The 4634-nt window shown below is 43.7% G+C and overlaps 1 long non-coding RNA gene across 1 annotated transcript in view; it reads right to left on the reverse strand.

Moving 5' to 3' along the window:
• Nucleotides 1-775: 775 nt before the first annotated feature.
• The window catches only part of LOC107181389, an 8734-nt gene continuing 4875 nt past the window's right edge, over nucleotides 776-4634 (reverse strand). Inside the window, exons 2-3 of the long non-coding RNA XR_001512625.1 lie at nucleotides 1881-1957; nucleotides 776-1394 (exon numbers count right to left, since the gene is read on the reverse strand). This is a non-coding gene — a long non-coding RNA (uncharacterized LOC107181389). The remainder of the gene's footprint in view (nucleotides 1395-1880; nucleotides 1958-4634) is intronic.

The following is a 4634-nucleotide window of genomic DNA, read 5'->3' on the forward strand; positions in this document are numbered from 1 at the left end:
CCATAAACTGGAGCTATGTGCCCTGACCGGGAATAAATCCAGTGAACTTTTGGTTCATGGGATGATGCTCAACCAACTGAGCCACCGTGGCCAGGGATAAACCATCTTTTTACTTTAACTTATTTTACCCCGGCTGCTCCCACTAAGTTCCCCAACTCTTCTGCTCATGTGTTCAGAAATCGTTCGTAAATTTTGTCCTGCCCATGACCCTCTGCTCCTGTCTCCTTTCTCCTTGTGCTCCTGTCCCACTTTCTCCCTTGGACTTCTGTGTCCTAGTGGAGCCTCCAAAGTCAGCGGATGGGCCTGTGAACAGCTGTGTCCCAGTCCCTTCAATCACATGGGCTCAGTGCCTCCCTTGACCTTCAACCTCCTCCAGGCTGTCAGGCATGACTAATGTTTACCTTCTCTCACCAACCACCAAACGCTCTCAGCTCGGCCTATCCTTCATTCGCTTCATGGAGTCACTGTAGTGGAAGGCTTGGTGAGCCTGATCATATCAATTCTGGTTGATAGAATGTCAGTTTACCCCCTGACTTTCTGGGTATAATTACGGAATAATTCATTTGCTGGTTTCTCCTTCTCTGAAGGCCTCTAAAACCGAGGAATAAAATTTGGTGGACCCTGCATGTTTCCAACTTCAACATAGGGGTGATTACAATTTAGGATTTTTTTTTGCTCTGTGTTACCCACTTCAATATATGGGAAATGGAGCAATGAAGTTTTCCTGAAACTCTGATACCAGATCAGGTGTTTTTTTATAAACAGATTTAAGAAGTAAAAAGGTTTTATGATACTACATTAAAAACGATTTTTACAATGCTTTTGCCCTCCAAATTCCAAAAGAATATCAACCAGTTGAATAACTCATCTACAATGAGGAAAATACAACTGCTTTGCTGTCAAATGCACATACACGGACCCATAGCTAATCCACAGTAAAAACAAAATAAAATCAAACCTTGTAGAACTCTGTGGTGTCCCTACCTGTGGCCACTGAATCAAACACATCCCTGGGGAAAGTAATCACATGCTTATCTACTGCGAAGTGTCTTTCATTCTAGGATTGTAGCCTGCATTACAGTCCAATGATACTGGATAAACACAAAGGAAAGATTTGCTTTTACAGCAATATTGACGTGATGCTGTCAGAAACAACTTAGCATTAAAATTGATTGCTGTTTGTGACTATCCCAGTGGTTGTCTGGTGGCCTCTAGGCCAGAAAGTCTAAATTAATGATTAGTAAATAATGATTCATTTTGTCAAGGTAATCAGACTTGAATAATGTTTCTAAGTTTTGTGTCATTTTTTCTTCTTCACATCACTATAAGAATATCAGTGTGGAGTCCAGTTAGGATTAACAAGCCATCTTTTCACTTGTAGAAAACTGAAGCACCTGAAAAAAAAAAAAAAGAATAATTATAAAAGTGTGTAAATCCCTCGACTTGGTGTGAGAGAAGAACAATAAATAGTTGAAAAATTGAACTGGTAAGCTTTATGGCTATGAATAAATACATTGAGGTAGTTATTTATTCTCCCTTGGCCCCCACATCTTCATTTATAAAATAAGAAGCTAGATGAGCCCTGGCCGGGTAGCTTAGTTGGTTGGAGCATGGTCCCGATGCACCACGGTTGCAGGTTCTATCCCCAGTCAGGGCATATACAAATATCAACCAACAAATGCATAAATAAATGGAACAACAAATCAATGTTTTTTTCTCTCTCTCCCTCTCTTTTCCTCTCTCTGAAATCAACAAAAACATTTTAAACAAATAAAAAAAAGAAACTGGACTTACACACTTGTGTCATCATAAATTTCCATAGAACACAAAGGACTGGATCAGTTTTTCTGAGTAATTATCTTTCAGCTTACTGATCTTACCTTTCAGAAAAGTGACAGCAGTGCTATGCTATGGGGATAGACCAAGGTCTAAATGTCTTAGGGTCATCTCTTGGGATCTAAGAAAGAAAGCAAAATCAAAACAATATCGTAAGACCACTGCATATATTTCACCAGGAAAATTATATCAAATCTGTAGATTTGGGGAAATTTTTCTGATGGAAGGAGGTAGCTTTTCCTGGGGAATACCCTTTCTTTCCAGGGTCAACTCTGAAGAGACAGGGGGTCTGGTATTGTGATATCTGCTGCTCTTCTCGTTGTTAAGTAAGAAGACGCTCTATTAGTTATCTATCCTTTTTACTTCCAAGATGTGAATATAATTCTCACAGAGAATTATATTTCCCATGAACCCATTTGCAGGGTTAGGGAGGGTGGGAAGGGGAGTGGTTAGGTTGAGAGTTGTTTGTGTTGGAGCCTAGGGACCAGGACTCCTGTGCCATGATTTGAGAGCAGCTCTGTCTACACCTTTAGCGAAATGGTTTTTGTCCAGAACCCTTGCCAGTTAAAACCCAGGCTCATTTCCCTATCCTGGCCTTCAAGCCCCAAGAACTTGACTCATGAATCCTTCCTTCTTGTGGTCCTCAAGTCCTGTTTCCTCTGGTGGGAATGCTCTCCCTTAGGTCTGGCCAAAAAAGCAGAAATTACATTCCTTGCCTCTGCTGTTATGCTTTTTTTTGTCCAAAGAGTTGACTTTTAGTTACACAGGTGTAAAAGCACAAACCTCCCATAAATAATGAAAAGTTATGAGGGTTCCAAAAAGCTTTCCTCCTAATATTTATTGCATAAAAGTACAAAAAGAAGACACCCCCCCCCAAAAAAAAACAAAACAACCACCCAACTCCTATCAGGGTAACTTGACAAATTCTACTCTTCCTGTTTGCTCTTAATCTGTAATGAAATATGAATGGAGGGCTAGGTTCGCCCTTCACAAAGAGACGTCCCTGATTCTCTACTTAGCTGCTGCGACGGGTACCTTATTTACAATCAGCCCGTGGCACCTGCGCTGGGCAGGCTGGATGCTGGACAAAGCTCCTCAGTCTAGTCTGAGGTCGATTCAGGTCAACTCTCCTGCTAAAGGTGATGGCAATTTTTAGTCTCTTCCAAAACCTGCCTCCTGTCCTTTCCAGCAGACCTGGGTTCCTGGAGTACCCTTGGTTTTGGGACCCAGATCAACACTCATTATCTTGCTACCTCGGCCTTGTTGGGTCTTACCTCCTCCCTAGCTCCTTGAATGAGGACATAACTTGCTTTTTTTTTTTTTTTTTTCAGAGACCCAGACCTGGGACTTAAGCTGCTCTTCCTTGGCCTTTGGTGACCTTCCCTTTATCTTCCCTCTTGCTTGGGGCCATCGACCCCTTCCTCCCTCCTCCTCTTCCTCCCTGGTTGGTTCTTGATAGCTAGAGTGAAGGCAATATGTTCGCAATGGCCATCAAGATGGAGTCCACTTTTAGTTAAATCTCAGCTTCTGAGATAGGTCTGTATCCGGTCTCATTGGTGTCAAGGTCTAGTGTCAGTGGTAGCTGCCATCATCCAGAATTCCTCCTCCTCATCTTCATCGTCATTATTGTGTGGTAAAGGATTAACTCAGCAGGCTTGGGTTATCCAACCTCTGCACATTCCAAAGAAAGAGCCCTCGACCAACCCCGGGGAGATATAACACCTAAATAAACCCTTGAAGGATCCTGCCTGATTAGAGTGTCTTTGTCTACCTGAGGCGTTGGGCCAGGGGGCATCACCTGGCCTCTGGAAGGGCTGGACACAGTAACTCAGGTCAGCGCTGCAGGTGACCTGTGCTACGTCACTGATCCCTAGTGAGAACCCAGAACGCCAGACTCAGGTGAGGTTCCCAGGTGGTGGACACTTTGTGTTCCTTCTCCCACCTTGTTGCTGGGAGAATGCAGTGCTGTTGGTGTAGCTCCACCGGGAGAGGCCGCTGGAAGCTCCTACCCAGTCTCTCCTGGACTTCGCCCTATCTGCCTTGCCCTTGGCGGATGTTAATCTGTATTCTCTCATGGAAGAAACCAAAACCAGGACTACAACGGCATTCTAAGTCCTGTGAGTCCATCCAGAACAGCGGTTCTCAACCTGTGGGTCGTGACCCCTTTGGGGGTCGAACGACCCTTTCACAGGGGTTGCCTAAGACCATCGGAAAACACATATATAATTACATATTGTTTTTGTGATTAATTACTATGCTTTAATTATGTTCAATTTGTAACAATGAAATTGGGGGTCACCACAACATGAGGAACTGTATTAAAGGGCTGCGGCATTAGGAAGGTTGAGAACCACTGATCTAGCAAGTCTCTGAAACTGATGGTGCTCCTGGGGACTTCAGACTCCATCATCATCATCATCATCATCATCATCACCATCATCATCAATGTACATTGGCCACTACCTATGTAAGGTCAACTGCTAAATGCTTTCCACATATTATCTACTTAAACCTTACAACAACCCTGTGTGGGAATTATAATTATCCTCTCCACACGCCTCCTCCCCCATTTTATAGATGAGGACACGGAGTGATCAGAAGAGTAACTAAATCCCAAAAGGGAGAGCTGAGATGCCAGCCTGTCCTCCGGCTCCAGGCCGTGTCCTCACTGAGTTAAAGCAGTGCCTGTTACGCCTTTCCCTCCCGAGGTAAAATCTCTTTCTGTCTCACATCCTGCCTTCCTCCCTCCCTCTCTTAATCTCAGGGAATTCAGCTTTGCCTTCTTCCCCTCTCTCTTC

This window comes from Myotis davidii, unplaced genomic scaffold, assembly GCF_000327345.1.
Source record: "Myotis davidii unplaced genomic scaffold, ASM32734v1 scaffold914, whole genome shotgun sequence".
NCBI classification, from domain to species: domain Eukaryota; kingdom Metazoa; phylum Chordata; class Mammalia; order Chiroptera; family Vespertilionidae; genus Myotis; species Myotis davidii.